The sequence below is a fragment of the Aquarana catesbeiana genome, linkage group LG03 (assembly GCF_042186555.1).
Source record: "Aquarana catesbeiana isolate 2022-GZ linkage group LG03, ASM4218655v1, whole genome shotgun sequence".
In the NCBI taxonomy this organism is placed as follows: domain Eukaryota; kingdom Metazoa; phylum Chordata; class Amphibia; order Anura; family Ranidae; genus Aquarana; species Aquarana catesbeiana.
The window spans coordinates 570,602,266-570,624,307 of record NC_133326.1 but is presented as its reverse complement, the minus strand read 5'-3'; the positions used below and the strand labels follow the sequence as shown (position 1 = coordinate 570,624,307).

At 41.2% G+C, this 22,042-nt stretch overlaps 1 protein-coding gene across 10 annotated transcripts in view; it reads right to left on the bottom strand.

Annotated features, from left to right (window-relative positions):
- The window catches only part of FGD4 (FYVE, RhoGEF and PH domain containing 4), a 308,743-nt gene that overhangs the window by 69,729 nt on the left and 216,972 nt on the right, over window positions 1-22,042 (bottom strand). Inside the window, exon 1 of one of the 10 annotated variants that reach the window (XM_073621886.1) lies at window positions 1,221-1,337. The exons of the other annotated variants lie outside the window; for them this stretch is intronic. The gene's annotated coding sequence lies outside the window, so the exon portion shown is untranslated. Of the gene's footprint in view, window positions 1-1,220; window positions 1,338-22,042 lie in introns of those variants that run through there. 10 annotated transcript variants of the gene reach the window in all.

The following is a 22,042-nucleotide window of genomic DNA, read 5'->3' as shown; positions in this document are numbered from 1 at the left end:
TGTTCTTCTGAAAGGTTCTCCTCTCTCCACAGAGAAACGCTGGAGATCTATCAGAATGACCATCGTGTTCTTGGTCACCTCCCTGATTAAGGCCCTTCTCCCCCGCTCGCTCAGTTTGGCCGGGCGGCCCGCTCTAGCAGGAATCCTGGTGGTTTCAAACCATTTACAGATGATGGAAGCCACTGTACTCATTGGGACCTTCAATGCTGCAGATATGTTTCTGTATCCTTCCCCAGATCTGTGCATCGATACAATTCTATCTTGGAGGTCTACAGACAATTCCTTGGACTTAAAGAGGAAGTAAAGCCTCTAAAGAAAAAAAAAAACAAAAAAAAAAACAAAAAACATGCACCCTGCAAGACAAAGGCATAGTGAGCTAGTATGCATAGCATACTAGCTCATTATGAATTACTTACCTGAGATCGAAGCCCCCGTAGCGACCCTCGTTCACGTCCTTTGTCGGCGCCATGATAGCCAGAGTGACTTCCGGGTATTGCTGCTCCGGTGCTGTGACTAGCCAGAGCAGCGATAACGTCACTCCGGCACATGCACGCAGGAGCCGTCAGTGACGGCATGCTCGCCTTCACTAACGGCATGCTCAGTGCGCCAGCGCCGTTCTCTACGGCACGCATGCACTGTAGACATCGGTACAGTCTTTTTTTGCAAATCTCTCCTAAACCGTGAAGGTTAAGGAGATATTGCAAGCACCTACAGGTAAGCCTTAATCTAGGCTTACCTGTAGGTGAAAGTTGTCCCAGAGGGTTTACAACCACTTTAATGGTTTGGTTTGTGCGCTGACATGCACTGTTAACTGTGGAACTTTATATAGACAGGTGTGTGCCTTTCCAAATCATGTCCAGTAAACTGAATTAACCACAGGTGGACTGTGGCTGTGAATACTTATTTTACAAGTGATTTCTTTTTTTGTTTTTTTTTATAATTTTGCAAATATTTCAAACAAACCCCTTTCAGGTTGTCATTATGGGGTATTATTGTTTGTAGAAGTTTCATATAAATAAAGAATTTAATCCATTTTGCAATAAGGTTCTAACATAACAAAATGGAAAAAGTGAAGTGCTTTGAAGTATTCCAGATGCACTGCATCTACACACACACACATGCATGCATGCCCTGTCCTTTACACACAATCTGAAATCACACACAGAAAAGGTTTTAGGTGGGAAAAGCGGTAGTATTTACACTCAACAAGAACTGCTCACCTCACTTTCAGATGAGAAGGTCTCTTTCACATTCTCAAAGGTTCCCCATTTTCTTATTCTTCCCCTTTTAGAAAATTTTTAACCCTTTTGCTGCATGAGTCAATATTTTTCCATTTCCTGCACACAATACAGCATATTTTAGGTCTGAACATTACTAAAAATTGCCAAATTATTATATATTTTCTGAAAGTAATGACCCTGTAGAGGAAAATTATGGCAGTTGTCACATGATAATTGTGCTATATTTTATTAAACGTATATTATTAAGACATACACTCAAATTAATTGTATTGCATACAAACACAACATAATGCCCATTTTTTTTGTAAACTACAAAAAAAGAGGTTGTGTCGAGTAATTTAATACCAAATAGGTCATGCCTCAAAATTGTGCAGGTCTGTGAAAAAGCAAAATACTACAACCAGTGGCGGCTGGTGCTCAAAATTTTTGGGTGGCCCAAAATTAAAAAAAAAAAAAAAAAAATCATCAATTGCCGCTACTGTGCCAAACGCTGCCACTGTGCCCATCAGCAAACACTGCCACTGTGCCCATCAATTGCAGCCACTGTGCCATCAATTGCAGCCACTGTGCCATCAATTGCAGCCACTGTGCCATCAATTGCAGCCACTGTGCCATCAATTGCAGCCACTGTGCCATCAATTGCAGCCACTGTGCCATCAATTGCAGCCACTGTGCCATCAATTGCAGCCACTGTGCCATCAATTGCAGCCACTGTGCCATCAATTGCAGCCACTGTGCCATCAATTGCAGCCACTGTGCCATCAATTGCAGCCACTGTGCCATCAATTGCAGCCACTGTGCCGCCAAATGCTGCCACTGTGCCGCCAAATGCTGCCACTGTGCCGCCAAATGCTGCCACTGTGCCCAAAGCAGCCACTGTGCCCAAAGCTGCCACTGTGCCCAAACGCAGCCACTGTGCCCAAACGCAGCCACTGTGCCCAAACGCAGCCACTGTGCCCATCATATGCTGCCAGTGTGCCCATTAAATGCCCCCAGTGTGACCCCCGGCCCACCCTCTGCCTGGCACTTACCCTGTCTTGGTGGGGCAGCAGGTGACAGCGACGAGCGGGGTCCTCCATGCGTCTCCTGCCATCAACTCCCGTCCTCTCCTCCTGCTGGGCATCCAATAGCAGCGCCTGTCGTTTCAGCCAATCAGGTGACAGGTAACAGACCCAAGCACCTGATTGGCAGAGAGGCAGTTTAGTGTTAGGAAAGCGAATATTCATTAATTTAACAGTGAACGACGGCCCTAGAATTACTGCGGTCACCCTGGAATGAGAGACAATATCTAATATATGTGTCTCAATTGTCATTTTCACTCTATATTTGCATTCACATATCTGTGCAAGTGGGGCCGGAGGCTTGTTTTCTTCAATTTCAGTTATTAAACTTTTTTTGTTAATGAAAAATACTCTATCTTAACTTTACTGCCAACACAAAAGGGCTGATAAATCACATTCTTTGTTTTCAACAAGCTGCTTGAATGGAGTTGTCCTTTATGTACAGTATATTTTTTACTGCAGGGTAACATAGCTCCCATACAACACTAAAGCGGTCTATGTAATGGTTTTGGATGGAACTGCCCTTTAATTGGAAATAAAAAAAGTATCTTTTCTATTTGCCAATTGAAGATACTGTATGAACTTTAAAAAAAAAATACAATATTTAGCCCTCATGCACACAGGCTGTTAAAAAAACGTTATGAAAACGCCAGTATCTTTGCAGTGATTTTTTAAAAATTTTTTCAGCTTTTTTCAGCGTTTTTGCAATAGCGTTTTTTAGCGTTTTTTTTTTTTTCAAATTTTTTTTTTTTTTTCAATGGATCAAAAACGCTAAAAAACGTTGGTGAATGACGTTTTTGAGCGTTTTTCAGCGTTAGAGCATTTTTACAGCTGAAAAACGTCTCTCTCAGAACCCACTGGTCCTGGGTTTTTTTTACAGCTTAAAAACGCCTATGCCACTTGCAGCTCAAAAACGCCTAGGTGGGCATGAAGCCATAGACTAACATAGACAGGCCTTTTTAAGCTGCAAAAAAAGCTCAAAAAAGCAGCTGTAAAAATGTCCGTGTGCATGAGGACTTAAGGGTACAAACTGCAGCTTGTTTTTCTCCAGCAGACAGTTCATGTACAAAAAGATAGGTGTGCTCCTCACTGAGGATACAATAGATGCTCATTTCCTATCAGCACTCCAAGCTGTTGTTATTACTAGGGTTAGAAGTGCCATCTTCACTTTCCTCAAACTTCTCAACATGGGACACACGTGGCCCTCCAAAAGCCTCAGCGTTTCTATCTTACAGAACATTTCCTTTCTACAAATGTGGACAGTCTTTACAAATTCATCCAACGATTGATAAACCTAAAGCCCAAATGAACGTTCATTTTTAATCAGCTAAATACATTCTAGGTGCATCAAAACAGAAGATGTCTTTACAGTTGGGCTTCTTTAGAAACCAGCCACAGCCTGAGTAGAAAAGCCTGACAGTATGTTGCAGAAAAGTATGCTTGATTGGTTTGGAAGCAGTGGTCTTCATTTTTTTATATATATGTGCCACCCTCTAGTTGTGCTAGGTGTTAGTGTAGAAATTTTTCCTTTAGCTTAGGGCTAACCCTAAACTGTGAATCTGGGTCAGGGTTCAGTGACTCAGGGCTAGATGACTCATCCTAGGAATATTTATAAGGGCCTTAGCCAATCCCCAGTAAAAGGCTGGCAGGGGGCAGGCCACCTCATAAATAGGCATGAGTCATAGGCAAGGGCAGTGGGATGATGGGAAGATGGAGTGCTGAGGAGGCTGTCGTGGCCCTCAAGGGTGCCCCCTAGTCTGGGGGTGGAGGGTGACCTTGGGCAGGGCTTGGGTGCTGGAAGGATCCTGCCATAACACACAGAGGAAGCCCTTCCTGGAGGCAGAAGAGCAAGGAGGGTGGACAGCAGGAGCAGGTCAGCACTACTGGGAGATCTGAGAGTCATGCGGGTGGGTTGATGAGTGTCAGTCTGGAGGACTGTTGTGGAGAAGTTAGCCTGGAGGGGCAGCTGCAGCTAGGTGGGTTGGCAGTGCCTGAAGAGGTGGTGCTGGGATCAGTAGCCACAGGAGGAAGAATACAAGCTGGACACTAATCTTTTTGCTACACATCCAAGGGGCCTCAGGTTCCTGTCTGTAACGGGTCATTGCCTTTAATCTGAGTGACTGTCAGATCTTCACACAGTGGTCCAGCTTGGTTCCACAAGCATGTGTGTGCTGGAGGAAAAAATGGAGTTGTTTACGGAGATTGTATAAAGGAAGAATGTCCCTGACGTTCTGCTAAAGTTAAGTGGGTATCCCATAATTTCCCCTCCCTATCCAAGTTAATACCCTCAATAAACAAAAAATAAAGTTACGGACTGTTCACTGTCTCTAGAGTGTCTGTGAAAATTTGGCATGCCTGGCTTAGCAGGGTGGGGGATCCCAGTTATCTGTGGCTCTTTAGGGGGGTGTGCTACATATAATTTTCCCTAGCATGAATGATTCATAATTAACTGTCTGGCTAGACTTATTTGTTATTTTAATAACAGCTTCCCTAACCCCCTTAAAGTCAATCCAATCTAACCAGCAATACGTGAAAGGCTATCTACACACAGATGTAAAAATTGGGCACTTGGTGCATAATCCTAAAAACTTGCTGAATGCTCTCTGAGGAAGGGTTCCCCTCACCCTTATTATCCCAAAATAAAAAGAATAAACTTGTGTATTATGTTAAGGCACAGTAGGGCACACACTGCCATGCCAATATTACAGTAGCAGGCAGCGTACCTCCACTGCATTACACTATAACCACCTTCCATGTGTTGTGGTGCACTAGTTTAAAAAAAAAAAAAAAAAAGAAAAGTTGGCTTCCATGTGGACATTTTCATATAGGGAAGTTATGGGGGAGAATTGTAAAGGAGGGGGTCACACCAGAATTGGGACTCTAGCCCAAAATCTGTACAACAACCCAGGCTTCTTTAGCTCTGTCACTGGAAGGCTGCCTGCTAACTAAGTTCACCAAACATATTGCGGATTCACTGGCAAATCATTCCCTGTATTTATAAAATCATTTTATCAACATGGTTTTAAAATAAAGTATATGTGTGGAGCGCCCTTAAAGCTACTGCGTTTAGTGTTTTTTCTACATTGAGTTTGGCCTCCCTGTAACCAGGGAAAGCACCTATCAATCAACAGGTCTGCTCTGGGCTCTACTGGTTTAGGCTCAATTGCTTCCCCCTGAATCCTAAGGGATCCTAGGACATATTGGGTAGGAGAGTTTAGATCCCAGTCCGCCTGTTAATATCTCCTCAGCCAATCCCTGCTTGGTATGCAGGTGACCAACAGGGAGCCAAGGGAGGTATAAATGGGCTAGAGCAGAGGTCTTCTGGTCCTGGGGTAGTAAAACCCAGTCTGAGAGCTGTGGCACCCCTAAGAGTTTCACCTTGGACTGCAGAACTATTGTGGGGTCCCAGCTATGGCTTGGTTGGGGGACCTCTCTGCCCTACCTTTCCTGGAGTATTCTCTGAAAGTCCACTACAGATCCACAATACAGGCTGCTGGAATACTGAAGTTTGCTGACCCTGCACATGGCTGCCTGGAAATCAAAAACAATGAGTGCCAGTCTCTGATCTAGAGTCTTTCCTAAACTCCTCTGGAAGATCCTGAGCTACAACTTTCTGCATTCAGGACTGAATCTCTATTGGGATTCATATGTGCCTGCTGATAATTGTTACAACTTTCTGCAATCAAGACTGCATATCAATTGGGATTCCTATTTGCCTGTTCCTCAGTGTTACAACTTCAAAGAAGGGGCCTTCATCCTGAAGTTCTAGTTCATATTAGAGTCCTCATGGTTTGTAATATAGTTTTCTGATGTGTCCCCAGGCTCAACTCTACCCCATCCAAGTCCTACTCCTAAAAGAAAAAGAAAAGAAGCAGCAGCACACTGCTGATCTTCCTAGTGAGTGTGTGTGTATCCTTTTAACACAGCCAGAAAACTGACCAAGCTGTGTTCTCATGCCTAGCATGGTCAGTTTTTTTTTGGTTGAAATTTTTTTTTATTTTTATTAGAGATCTAAAGTGCGCAGATACAAAGCATAGCCTTTGGGTATTCTACAGCTAGCAGGCATATAAAACATAACATTGCTAACTACCATCTTATTGAATAACAAAACCACAACATTCCATACACTCCACTCAGTTCTCGTACAAATTCAGTGCAAGGATTAATGGAATATAAGGGAGATTCCTGTTCCCTCTCAACCTTCAGGATGATATGGCATGAGAACAGGAACTCATAGTTGGATTCATACCTGAAGAAATGTAACAGGAGTCACTGCAGAGGAGTAAAGCGTGGTCAATTTTTAACAGAAAAAACGAAGGGACTGGCAGGAACATCAGAGATTTCACACAAAGGAAGCAATATTACAGATAATCAGATTGTGTGCCAGATCTATGGGCGGCACAGTGGCGCAGTGGGTAGCACTTTCGCCTAGCAGTAAGAAGGGTCGCTGGTTCGAATCCCGACCACGACACTACCTGCCTGGAGTTTGCATGTTCTCCCTGTGTCTGCGTGGGTTTCCTCTGGGTACTCCGGTTTCCTCCCACACTCCAAAGACATGCTGGTAGGTTAATTGGATCCTGTCTAAATCGGCCCTAGTATAGGTATGAATGTGAGTTAGGGACCTTAGATTGTAAGCTCCTTGAGGGTATAGGGACTGATGTGAATGTATAATATATATATGTAAAGCGCTGCGTAAATTGACGGCGCTATAAATACCTGAAATAAATAATAAAATAAAAGATCAGAACTTTCTACATCCTATAAAACAGTTCTTAACCAGGGATCTTTGGAATCCTGGGGGTTCCTTTAGAGATGTCTAGGAGTTCCTTATTCAGTGGTATGATTGCTTTCCCATCTGACAGTTCCAGCATAGTTTTGGTACTGAAGACACTTAGCAGTGGACACTACTCTAACCATTACAAAAGCATCAAGTCATTCTTTCTACTGGCCAACATTGTAAGGGGGCACTTTTCCTACCAACCACTAATGTAAAGCGAGAGTTTTCTCCAATTTCCCTTTGCAAAGGGCACTTTTACACCAATGTTAGTAAGTATTTTTCCACTGACCTTCACTGTAAGTGAAGCTCTATTCCACTGAAAACCACCAATAGAATTGGGTAATTCTCCATTGACCAGAAAAGCAAAAGGCACAGTACAATTTTTACTGTCTACTTTTCTTTTCTGGCCATTATTATTAGTTGCATTGCAACTAATAATAATGTTGTAAGTAATGTTGTAAGGATGAGGAAGGTGTAAAAATGATCTGCCCTGGGTGCTACCCTATTCTTGGGTCCTGGCGTAATCTGTCTAAAAGAGGAAGTAGCTCAAGCCAGGCTCATCAGCTCAATGTAGCTTTAGCTGCCCATAGATAGATCGAAATGTGGCCGGTTCAGTAGGGACCAGCTACATGCCAATCAATCTATGGCTATTCATGATCAACTTATGTTGACTGCTAGAAATCTTTTGTCGATCAGTGAGCTGCAGCCACTGACTAATGAATTCTGACACTTTCAGAATACAAATGGCACAGCCATCCACATGTGTGGATGGGAATTTTTTTTTTCTTCTGATCAGTCTGTACGCAAATTGAAAAAAACAATAACAAAAGCAAAATAAAAAACAAGGAGTCTATTGCCAGTAGAGATGGGCTCAGGTGTGTTCAAAATCCCACATGCTCGATCTCACCAGGAAACCGACACTGCACACAGCTAATCACAGGCAGTGAATCATTTCCCAATCCGCAGCTGCAGAGATCGGGAAATGTCTCACTGCATGCGATTAGCCAAGTGCAGTGTCGGCTTTCTGGCGGGATCGGGCATGTGGGATTTTGAACACGCCCGAGCCCATCTCTAATGGCCAGCCTTATTAGCACCAGCCTAGGCAGCAAATGTCCCAACCCAATCGCCCCCCCCCTACAACTTGATGATCACGCAAATATACCATGAGCTGTAGTTATAATTTTTAGTGCCAGAGAATCCACAAAACCTAAAAATGATTGAAACTAAAAGCGTCCCTCCATAGTAAAGCAACAGAAAAGAGCTACAAAAAAAAAAAAAAAAAAAGCTATGAAAAGTTTCACGACACAGTCAATGAGTGTTCATCTATAAATACATAAAACATTTAAAGGTTCACACTAGTGTGATTTCAGATATGAAAGTCGCATAGAATCGCATGACAAGGGAAATCTTATTGTTTTCAATGGTATTCGTTCACACCAATATGACTCAGTATGGAGCGGTTTTGGAAAAGTTTCCTGTACTGCTCTGGTGCGATTCCAGCAGGATTTTGGCCCCAAAGAATATACAAATCTTATCATCCTTGCATCCAAGTAGTACTACATGATCTGCAAGTCGGATCAAAATCTTTTCGCAGCAGTGTGAACCTAGCCTGACGTCTCTTTGGTTAGTGTTGCCATCAAAAATGACTGAATCCAGGAGTGTGAGTAGATTCCCCAGAGTTTTATAAATGCAATACATGCAAAAAATTGCAATAACAATTTAAAGCAAATCATCCAAGGACAGGAAAATCACAGCTGGGGCAAGATTATGGCACACCACATGACTATAAAATCCAGTTGAATTAAAAAAAATAAATAAAACAATAAAAACACGCCACAACACTATATCACAATGGTTTCTTTCACTCCTGATCTTGCAGCAACCAATTTCCATAAAATACCAAACATTTTTATCATTGCAACAATAAACTTTCTACAGCAACTAAATTTATTCAGAGCTAAATTTTAAAAACCTTTTCAGACCATTCCCCAGACAATCCTAATTCTAGCGTGGGAAAGTTATATTTGTACTTGTAGGCAAATATTTCAGATTTACTTATGTATTATGAAAGAAAGACGGCAGCATTATGCAAACCTGCTCCTCTGGAGGAATAAATGACAAAACAATTTTTTGGTTTACAAGATATGTTCGATTTCATGATGCACTCCTAAGAGATATCAACGTGTGAACTTATTTCACAGGATGCAAAAAGCACTTCACTCCTACGTGTAAAAATTCACTTTTTTTTCCCTAGAAATTTACTTAGAACCTCCAAACATTATATATTTTTTTTTTTAGCAGAGGCCCTATGGTATAAAATGATGGGTGTTGCAATTTTTTATTTCACACGGTATTTGCGCAGCGGTTTTTCAATCCATTTTTGGAAAAAATACACGATAATGAATAATAAAAAAAAAAAATAATATTTACCCCAGTTTTTTTGTATAATGTGAAAGATGATGTTATGTAAATGTAAATAGATACCCAGCATGTCACGCTTTAAAATTGGGTCTTCCTGTGGAATGGTGACAAACTCAGTGCTTAAAATTCTCCATAGGCGTCACTTTAAACACCTTTACAGGTTACCAGTTTAGAGTTAAACAGGAGGTCTGGTGCTAGAACTATTGCTCGCTCTGACATTCGCAAAAATACCTCACATGTGTAGTGCGATCACTGTTTACATGTGAAGGGAGTAACATATGCGTTCGCATCTGCGCGTAAGCAGGGATGGATGGGGGTGTTTTAAATATTTTATTTTATTATACAAAACTTTATTTTTTACACTTTTTATTTTTTTTGGATTAACTGTATTGCTATCACAAGGGATGAACAACATCCCATGTGACAGCATGCTCCATGACAGGTCCTCTTTATGGAGAGATCTGGTGCCTATTAGACCCCAAATCTCTCCCCTGGCCTCCAATGCAGACAGATCGGTCTGATCAGCTGCTTTCCTGGCCGTTAACAAAGAGGCAGAACCGGACGTGACGACATACTCGTTGCTGGTTTTCAGGGTCACAAAGAGGCAGGAACAATGTCAGTTTCTCTCCCTCTCTGTTCTGTTCAGCCGATGCCCCATCGCTCCCGGGCTCTGCAATCAGACACTAGAGCCCGGGAAAGACCGCCACCCGCAGAAGTTATTGAGTGGCTATTTAGCCAATCAAATCACTTCTGCTACAGAAGTGAATTGCTGGCTGCAAATTTTTATACGGGGATAATGCCTGCACCTACATCCCAGTATAACTACTGCAACCCAAGGACATCCATGGTTGCCCTACGGGTGGCAAGTAGTTAATGAAAGCCAACTGTGGATTGAATGTTGTGGGTAAGGGTGCTTTGCACATTTTTCTCTGCCTTATTAAACAAAAGACATGGACATCTAGGAACAGATGGATTTATGAGTACGATATGACCCTTATCCTATTGGGTTTACAAGCACAACCTTATTTAGCCAGATTTAAAAATTACAATCCCATGGCAAAAACAAAGACCCTTGTGTACGTTAACACAATGCACTAGTTTAAATTGGTCCCAAATGCTTAAAAAAAAAAGCCACATTTTTGTCGCATGCACCTGTCGATCTACAGCAAACCTGTTAAACATATTTACCCACTTATGAATTCCTTGTTACTATACCTTTAACTGGTCCTAACTAATTAAACTGGCCATGAACTACTAGATTTTCGTACGAACATTCTCAACAGTACATTTGACTTGACTAACGCAATTCAAAATCATCCTATAAAAATTTCATTTTTTCTCCATATTCTTACTGCTGCTAAACAGAATTGCCAGAGTGTGGAAAACTCCTACTCTCTCCATTGTCAAAACTAAATCTCGGATACACAAACAATGTTACTTGAGAAAGTGAAGGCCAAACGGATATGATGCAAAAACATTCAGCCATGTGGTGCCCTAGGTTCACGCATTCTCTCCCACCTGGAATGGACTGTAGTCTGCTTGGCCTATAGGTAGGGCAAGATCTTTACTCTTTATGACCCTAAATGTCTGACTACTACATACTTTGAGATCTTATCTGTTGAGCCACCACATATTCACAGTTTCTTTATATTTCATTCTCACTTGATGTAGAGCAGGGGTGTCAAATTACATTTCATTGCAGCTGCATCACCAGTGTGGTTGCCCTCAAAAGGACCGGTTGTATCTGGAGTACACTGTGTACAGAGTTCAGGAGTGTGTTACATACAGTGTGCAGAGTTTAGGAGTACAGTACATACAGAGTTCAGAGTTCAGGAATTGCCTACGTACAGAGTGCAGAGTTCAGGAATGTGCTACGTACAGCGTGCAGAGTTCAGGGGTTGCCTACAAATCTAGGAGTTCTGGCTGCAAAACTGGGTGTGAGGGCCGCATGACATTGCCTGGTGGGCCGGATTCAGTTTGTGGGCCTTGTGTTTGACATATGTAATATTATAGCAACCTGATGCTGGACAATACTATCAAAAACACTTTGTACTGGTTTCGTTACCTTAAAGGGGTTGTAAACCCTTGTGTTTTTTCACCTTAATGCATCCTATGTATTAAGGTGAAAAATCTTCTGACACTGACCGGCACCCTAGTCCCCCCGTTTTACTCACCTGACCCCGTTTGTTCCCTCGGTGGAGACGCACTGTACCTCTCTGCCCGGGGTTCTCGGCTCTCGACTGGATAAATTAATAGCAGCAAAAGGAAAGCCTTGCTTGCGCCCCCCCCAAAAAAAAAAATCATAATGTAAATCGATTTCTTCAAAGATAACTTAATAGGATGGTACCAGAATGGTAGAAATGGCCCTGGAAGGTAAAAGGTTAAATATAATTCCCCTCCTGGTGCTGAAGAATAATTCTAAATTACAGAAGTTGACCGTGGTTGACTTGAAATCAAACATTCCTTACAAAAAGAGTCACATTTACAAGAACTCAGTCCAATGTCATGCTTGTTCTTTTGGCATGAAAGCCATCTACAACTTCCCTTCCTCTGGGCCATGAAAAGTGGGAAGAAGATTTACTCCCATTTTTACTGAAAGCTGATGAGCTCTAAAAAATAAAATAAAAAATAAAATAATTCCTCTAAGGAACGACCACTGCTCAAAACAACTGTTTTTGGTGGCTGGTGATAGGGGTATATGTTTGTGAACTACATAAAGTAGATTAAAACCCTGAGACATTTAGGCCAGCCATAGACAGTTCAATTTGAACCATGTGTGGGCAGGCTCAATGTACCAACTTGAGCTTTCAACTTGGGTACAGCCAGCCTGCTGGATTTTACATGCGATTATCGTTACCAGTTGATATAGCCGCTAGCAATAACCACTGTCTTCTCCCAGCAGAGACAGTTTCCCCCGTTCAGAGAATACAATGGCTGGGTGGGAAGGATTTCCCTGTTAACACCAACAGGGAAACCGTGGTTGCAGTAAAGAAATTTGCTCAGTGTATGGGCTGCATAAAAGAAAAATATGGTTTTCTTTTTTTTGGGCTAATCATACTTACCTAGGTGGATGCAGCATCAGAGCGATGCTGCATCTGTCCCCTGCCATCTCTGCACTGAGAACCAAGCCACCGAACATCGCCGATTGCTTGGTTCTCACTCCTTCCCGAGCAGAGCGATGCTGTCTGTCAGTCAGCATCGCTCCTGCTCTGCTCCTCCGTGCTCATTGGAGCGCTGAGCTGTGGAGGGTAAAGAATAAAAATAATATCTAATATTCTTGTATCTCAAGGGCGTTTCTGGATGAATAGCGTTGATAGTCAGACTGACTTAAAACAAAGTGTGAGTTTATTGTCACACAGTTGGCATCATAAATACAATGTAAAAAGTATAATAGTTCAGCTCAGTGTAGATAAAAATATATGAAATAGAATAAATAGTTATAAAGCTGTAATACGCTTATAAAAGCATGTGTGCTTCATGGCTGCTGCCTTCTGTCTCCATGCTGTCTTGTGTAACAAAAAAAGCTAGAAATTACATTCTTAGACTTCTGGGAGAATTCAGCTGTTTCAACTTGTCAAAGTGTCTTCGTGTGAATATGTCGGTGTCATCTCTCCTAGTGGGTGTGTGTGTGTCGTCTGACCTTCAATAGGGAAGCGTTGGCTTTATATGTTACATGTGAACGTCATAACCTCACAAAAATGTAGAACCTTGTATGGCACACACTAATTTCTGCTAACTTCAGCAATATGCTATACAAAAGGAGATACTAACTCAGAGAGTCATATGGAGTTTGATTGACAAGCCCACATGTAACACTCTAAACTTGTAGTTATGTGCTGATCATATAATGTCATATAACCAAACATCTACTAATATGAACACATATTACCAACTTTAACTACATTAAGTAACTATATACTAATACTTATTTATATGACTGAGACTACATTAACTGCTTGCCGAACAGCCGCCGCAGTTGTACTGTGGCAACATGACTCGGCGTCAAGTTACGTCGCTTCTTTTAGTGGCCACTAGGGGCGCGTGCCCGCTGCTCACCCCCGGAGCCGATGTGAGTGCTCGGCGGTCGCTCTGACTGCTGGGCTCCCACGATCGCTCGTGACATGACGAGAACCAGGATCTCAAAGATCCCGGTTCTCTGAGGGGAGAAAAGACGGATCGTGTGTTCATACAAAGTATGAACACCGATTTCTCTCTTCCCCTAGCAAGTCCCATCCCCCCTTCAGTTAGAACATGTGGCAGGGAACACAGTTAACCTCTTGATTGCCCCCTAGTGTTAACCCCTCCACTGCCAGTGATATTTTTACAGTAATCAATGCATTTTTATAGCACTGATCGCTGTATAAATGCCAATGGTCCCAAAAATGTGTCAGAATTGTCTGATGTGTCCGCCATAATGTCGCAGTCATGATAAAAATTGCAGATCGCCGACATTATTAGTAAAAAAAAAAAAAAAAAAAAAAAAAAAATAAAAATGCTATAAATCTATCCCCTATTTTGTAGACGCTCTAACTTTTGCGCAAATCAATCAATATACGCTTATTGCGATTCTTATTACCAAAAATATGTAGAAGAATACATATCGACCTAAACTGAGAAAAAATTAGCTTTTTTTAAACAGAAAAAAATGGGGATATTATAGCAAAAAGTACAAAATATTGTGTTTTTTTCAAAATTGTCGCTCTTTTTTTTTGTTTATAGCGCAAAAAATAAAAACAGCAGAGATGATCAAACACCACGAAAAGAAAGGTCTATTTGTGGGAAAAAAGGACATCAACACGCAATTGTCAGTTAAAACGACGCAGTGCCGAATCGCAGCAAATGGCCTGGTCTTTCACCAGCCAAATCTTCTGGGGCTGAAGCGGTTATACTAACTTAACAGGATATAAACAAATATGTATTATTCCTCTGGTCTATTCTGGACCCCCCTTAACATTCTATACCAGATACCTTATATATCATTCTCAAACTAACTAAATACACCAGATACTTCTAGCAAGACTCAGCTTTAGATGAAGAATCATATTAAATCAATTGATGAAGTTCATTCACACATACTATAGTTATTACGACTAACCATAAAACCAAATATGTGTTGCAAGCTTGCCATGAACATAATATAACACCTATAAGTGCCGAATTATGAATTTGGAATAATATTCTAACAGAGGGGCGGGTAGAGGCTGTCTCAGCGGCTCGCTGAGATGCTGAGACTGCCATCATTTAAGGCAGCTGGTGGATCCAGACTTGGGAAGTCGGGATGATGCGGTGCCTCGACTGAGGGCAGTGACGTCAGCAGAGAGTGGACTTCAGACCGCTCTCCGCTGAAAACGGGTCACAGGAGTGCAAAACAAATTGCACTCCTGTGACCCAGAGGAGAAGTCCAGCCTAAAAAGCTCAGTCTGGGCTTCTCCTTTAAGTTAGATAAAAAAATATCGATACACCCTGTTTTAGCAGTGTTGCAGATCTCCTTCAGCCTCTTTTGCCATTGTCTACATGCACTATCTCCAGGGTTGGCTGGAGCTAGTGACAATACTGAAGCACATTTGGATAACAGTTGTCACTTCATAGGAAGTGCCTGAACAAGGACTTTTATGGCAGGGTCACAAGGTATTCTTTTATCAAAGCCACAGGTTAAAATGGCAACTGCAGTGCAAGAAAAAAAATCTCAAATCGTGCCATGCAAAAATTCATGCAGAAAACACTCTTTTATAAATACCACTTTTTAATCTAGTCTTCTGTTTATTTACCGGTTCCAAACACAGTTAAGGATCTCTCTTCATGTGCAAGCAATTATTTATGTTCTCCATGATGGCGTTTCCCTTAGGATTTACACTCACCAGATCCAATAGACATTAAAATTATAAAATGCCTAAACATGCTTTGTTACTTCAGGTAACCTTCTTGAATGTAATAAGGGTAGTATTACAATTTCCATATAACTTCAGCTGCTTGTGTAATGATCAGCCTGGAGCCATTACCACCTGTTGGTTGTTACACAGCATTGCAGTCTGCTCTGCAGCACACACCACCCTAATCAGGGAAACTTAAGTAGACTGCTGGACATTAACTCTGTGCCTGATTAATAGGTTAGTCTATCTGCTCATGCTCTGGATAGAAGTCTGTATGACTGTTCATATTCTGAATTGTTTGGACTGAGTTTGTACACTGCTAGTCTGTGATTATGCTGATCATTGGCCTGTTACCTCTATTGTCTGTGCTCTGTCTACCTGTCTGGAACAGTTTAGGATTAGTTTGTCCATGCCTGATCTAAACATCCAACTGTCAGACCATCTGACTCTGCTGCTGTTTGCTCTGTCCACTTGTCTAAGGACTTACACCGTTCTGGCATTTATCCTGCCTGCTAGTTACAGAGCTACAGTCACTCTTATCGTAAAAAAGAAAGGTGGAAAACTGGTACCACAGAACCTTGTGGGCGAGAGAAGACTGAAATCAGGTAGGATACAATAAGGGTAGTAATAAAGGTCAGGAAAGGAAAAAAAAAAAAAAAGAATATAGGGGAATATTATGGAAAAGAAGAGAAAAGGCATGGAAAGGACTTCATCGCCCCACACCATGGCCCCACAAAAAGACAATGGTTTTTAAGAGGATGACTCGAAAACGCCCATGAATTTGGAAATAAGGTCCAGGAGGCCCAGGTAGTAGTATGGTTATCTAACCTGTCATGCTCCACTGTTAAAAGGTGCTCTGAGTCCATGATTGAATCCAATTCTAGCACCCATTCAGTTATGGTTGGTATCTGGGGAGATCTCCAATGACGGGAAATAACAGATCTAGCTGCTGTTATAAAATGGCAAAATATACGCATCCCTTTTGGCAGCTTTAATGCATCCAGGTAGTACGGATAACAGAATTATTTGTGACCTCACAAATTTTTAAACCTAATGAGGATGAGACAATTCAGTTTAATTTTTGTCTTAATTACCCATGTGAATACTTGTTCTTGGCCTTCAACGAGAGGTTCATTTCAGTTCAGATGGCTGGATGAAGAATCAGGAAAACATTCCAGAAACTCCACCTCAGACAATTGTTCGGGCAGCTGGAATCGAAGAGCAATATATACTTTCATTTAGGGCTCCTGAAAATCAGTATGGTTGTTTCTAGCTCAGAAGTTATGACTTCATGAAATTGGACACAAAAAACCTATTGCATGTGTTATATACCTAATAAAAAAAGAATTGACAAAGTACTAGTTACTCTTTAATGTAACCCTTGACCCTAACCCTTAAAGTGGATATAGCATTGGGTGCATTTTTTCATGATCGATGTATGTATCCTAAGAATTAGGACAATGCCGCCTTCTGCTATTTTCTCTAGAAGGAAGGACAGAACCATGTTTGATCAGGTGTCACACTATACTTTCTGGAGAGAGATATCAGTTCAGAGTTGACAAAATACTGTAAATCAGGGGTAGGTTCAGTGCCTTTTTTTTAAAGAAATTACCTAGACCATTACTAAAAACAGTAAGGAAAAAAAATAAAACAAAGGTCACTGTAAAAATATAAACTTGGCCTACCTTAAAAAAGGAAATAATAATTATTTTTTGCAATATAAATTTTTTAATTATTATTATTTTTATTTTAGGAACCCCGTTGGGCTCAGCTGAACTGGACAGTGAATGAATGGGAAGTGCTCTGTGCTGAGCGGCTTCCTGTTCATTCACAAACCTGCTTCCATTATGAATGAACACAGTGAGTGATAATCCTGCCCCGGTCAACGAAGATGTCCACAGCCCTGCCCAAGTTGGATAAAAGGTACCAGCACAGAATCTCAGACTGTTGAAGGATGGGAAAGTATCACATCGTTTAGTTTCACTTTAAAAGGAATGTAACCTTTTTCATAGTAAGTTTTTTTTTCAAGTTTAATAGGCATTCCATTGAGCACAGCCTACAACTTACCTCGTGGACATACTGTATATATAGAATGAACATGCAGGTTTTAGTGCCAATATACATATTTATGAGATCACTTTAACTTTTTACAGAGAGACACAAAGGAACAGAAAGAAAAGATAGAATGCTGGTGAGGGATATTATTATCCAGCTATGGTAGAAAGGGAGAGTCCTGATACGAGGGATTTTCTTTAGACCTGCTTGAGTGGAAGAAAATATATGTCATGAATTAAATCACGCAGAATTGTAATGTTACTGAAAGGTCCACTTTAACTTTTTTCAAACATATTTTTTGTATGAGGTTAAAGGGAGGTTGCACTGGGCATAATACACTGTCAGCTAGGGTGGAAGGAAAGAATCCTGATACGAGGGACTTTGTTAGCCAACTAGGGTAGAAGGGAGGGATTTTATTGGCCATCGATCACACTGGTTGGGTACCATTGTAGCAAAAGTTTAGGACTTAAAAGTAAATCCACCAATAGTACCACCAAGTAAAGTAAACCAGTAAAATTTTGTTAAAAAAATTGAAAAAATGTTGCAGAAAATAATTTCAAAATTCTTAGGGGTTTTCAAATCGAGGATGAATTTCAACCGTAGTGAGGATAAAATTTCGAAGGCGCAGGAAGGAAAATTTTCTCAAATGAACAACAGTCTTAAAAGTGAATGTTGTGTTTGTTTGGGGAAAAATTGTATTTCATATTGTAATGGAACCTTTTCAAGTTTGGGATTCCATTCAAATAGAAGGTCTGCACATACATTTTAAGGGCTTTCCAATTAAATTAGTTGACTCAATGGATGGGGAAAAAATGTTCTGACTAAAGATTTCTTTGGATTTCCATAAAAACTAAAGTTTAACCATTGTTGGGGAAGCTTTAGGTTAGCCATACACTTTTAGATTTCTCTCGTTCAGACCGCAGGCTAAAGAAAGGAAAATTAATAGATTTAGCATAGATGAAGGAATCTGCATGGCTGGCTATGGTGTTCAGAACAGTGTGCTAAAGTTGTCTGAATAATTGAACAGTGACTGCATCTGGTAGAACGCAGTCACAGTTCAACTGATAATTTTCCACCTTTGTTTTTAAATTGGCTTCTGCTTAACTGTGTGGTACCAACAAGGCCACTCATGGCTTTAATTTCGGCAGATCCAGCAGCAATCAAAATTCAAGCCATCACCGTTCACTTTTCTGATTGTTCTGTAAACCAATCTGACAGATCACCAGGGCTTACTACACACCACTGACATTCACTGTGCTCATTAAATTCCTAAAGAGGTAAAAATGCTTATATCTTCTTTTGCACAGAGGTGCATCAGAGGAGCACAGCATGCTAAATTCCATTAGCAAGACAACTACATATAAAGTGTATAAGAACCGCTAGCGTCAGGGAAAATATATCATTCCAGCTAAATAGCAGCTTCCCATTCCCTTTAGAGACATGTCTCTATTTTATCTTTTGGTTCTGAAGATGTGATGGTGTTGAATGGGCAGAATACACAGTGCAGTAATCTCATCCATGCACAGCTCACTGACTTGCATCGGTAGGGTCACTATATGAGATCGGAGTTTCCTGCACAGCTGGACTAGGAAAATGTTTTAGCAGCTAAATATAATCACTTTGAAGTCAGTTTGCTGAAGACACAAACATATAAAGAGATGCTCTTCACGTACTGTAGACCAGAAACAGTTTAAAACATTTCTGTTCTTCCTGCTAAGTAGGTCAAAAATGTGACAGTGCAAAACAATGGATCTTTCATTGCTGTCGAAAAATATACCCCAAATTCACAATTAGAATTTTGTTGTTCAAGCACAATGTTCTATCCTTCTCTTTCGATTTACCTTGTCACTATGGTTGAAAACAATTGGCGATTTTACCCCATTAACCATTCGAAAATCGGACGATTGTTCCGAAAACAATTGTATTGCCAGCCTTAAGCTACCACTCAACAAATGCCAAAATGTAACTTAGTTTCCAAACTATCTTACCCAGCACTTGTCCCCTAACCCAGTGGTTCTCAACCTCAGTCCTCAAGTTCCCCCAACAGGCCATGTTTTGGGAATTTCTCGTAGATAAAATAGCTGTCCAAAATACCAAGCCATTGACTTAAAGCACCTGTGCAAAATAAAGGAAAACCTGCAAACATGGCCTGTTGAGGGTACTTGAGGACTGAGGTTGAGAACCACTGCCCTAACCTAACCCTAAAACCTTTGTGCAGCAGGCCAGCCCCCCTGAGCCCCATCGCTATCCAACGGTGTGCATGGGAGCCTCAGCTCTCCAGGGACTCTCACTCCTCATCGGCTGAGGCTGCTATCAATCTCAGCCAGTGAGCCAATGAGGAAAGAGGGGGCGGGGCAAAGCTGAGCGTGTGAATGGACACACAGAGCAGCGGCTCAGGAGCAAGCCTGCTTGGGTGCCCCTACAGGAAGAGGAAAAGAGGAGGATCCGGGCTGCTCTGTGCAAGACAACTGTGCAGAACAGGGGAGTATGACATGTTTGCTATTTAAAAAAAAACAAAAAAACATAGGCCTTAAAGAGGTTGTAAACCTCAGGAAAAAAAAAAGCAAAAAAACCCCCTGCAAAACAAAAGGCATAATGAGCTAGTATGCATCGCATACTAGCTCATTATGAAATACCTACCTTAAAACAATGCCCTGCAGTGCTGCCAGCACTCCGCACCCACGGCCAACTTCTTTTAGCAGTTACTTCCGAGTTCGAGGGCTCCGACACCGATTGACCAGAGCCGCCGGTCACGGCACGGCACATGAAGAAACAGCACCAGTGGGATGTTTCTTCAGTGCAGGTGCGCCGATGACGTCGGCAGCAATGAATATCTCCTAAACAGTGCAAGTTTAGGAGATATTTACAGTACCTACAGGTAGGCCTTATTATAGGCTTACCTGTAGGTACAAGTGGTGTAACAGAGTTTACAACCACTTTAAATAACATTTTAAAAGGCATCTAAACTGATGAACAAAAATTGTATAATATAAAGCTTACCAGTCCTTAGATGTGGTGGCTGCATTGTTTTTAGGGCTCCCCCTTTATCTTCCCTGCTGATCCTGCCAGTAATGCACTTCCTTTCCTATGCTCACAAAGTACATTGTACTCTATGGAGGAGGAGCAGTGTTTTCACCAAAGGACGGGACTCTAGTACACCTCCCGCTCTCATCTTCTCTATAACATGGGGGGAGGTCACTTTAGTCCTCAGAAATAACTGGGAAAAATTTAACAATAAGATAATCAGAGGGCACGAAAATATTGATTTACATACTGTATACATGATCTGTAGATTAGCCTCTACAGGGATTTCTCAGTACAGTTAAGCTGTTCAAACAAGGCCCAAAATTCAGTCCATTCCTGTGAATTGACCACCCAACTCCATTCCTATTAGCACCTCTCACTCGACAAACATCAATTGAAAAATTAAAGGAGATAGATGGAAAATTCTCAGCAGAACAGTGGACTTCTTCCAATGAGATACAGCTGGCCATGCAAATTCCTCCATTCACAATGTTCAGCCTGGATGGAGGAATCTATTGGTTTTTCTCGTTTAGCCCGCAGTCACTGTTCAGGTATTTAGACAGCTACAAACACTGCATCTGTCTGAATACAATAGTAAGCATGGGAAATTCCTCAATCCATGCTGTAAAGCATGTATTGTTAACATTAAGAAGTCATCAGACATGCAGGTAGTGCATTGTTATCAGTGCATCGGCTCAGACACAGACCTGCGTGCATTGTGAGAAGGAGCATTCTACCATTATACAGTCAGGTCCATAAATATTGGGACTGTTGTAATTCCACATCGTTCACCTGATTTGGATGTAAATACCCTCAAATTAAAGCTGAAAGTCTGCTGTTAAAAAACATCTTGTTCATTCCATTTCAAATCCATTGTGGTGGTGTATAGAGCCAAAAAGATTAGAATTTGTTGATGTCCCAATATTTATGGACCTGACTGTATAACACTGCAAAGCAGAAAGCAGAGTCTGAGTATGTAATGAACAGATAGAACTGTCCATCTGAAGATATAAAATTATACATTGTAACAAAACTTTTAAAAATGATAGATATGTACACATACAGGCTGAACTTTTTCCCGTTTATCTAAAAAACACTGAAAAGACTACACATTCCCTTATAAGGGGAAATAAAGTTAATATTGAAGGCACATCAAAGGAGCTCAAAGAAGCTGCTCCCATAGGCTTTTAAACTCTATTAAGCTCTCATTTTTTCTGCCTAGAAACTCCCCTCCATGTTAGCCAATGTGTCCACGCTCACTTTGGCTTTTTCAGGCATATGCTCCTACAATGCAGAAATCCCCCCCACCACCACCACCAAACGTGCGTTTTTGAGAGGAACTAGTGCCCCAAAAAGCTCAAAAAAACTTAAAGAAGCTCGAAAACGTGCAAAAAAAAGTTTATTCCAGCTTTTTGGTTTTGTTTATACAGTGGTTAAGAAAATACTATCTAGGAGGGAAAAAAAAAAAAAAAACGCTTATGCTCAAAAAAAGCTCAGAGGAGCTTGAAGAAGCTCACGAAAAAAGGGGTCAAGAGTACAAAAAAAGCACAAGCTTCCTCAAGCTGAAATAAAAGCTCAAATGCCTGTAAAAGC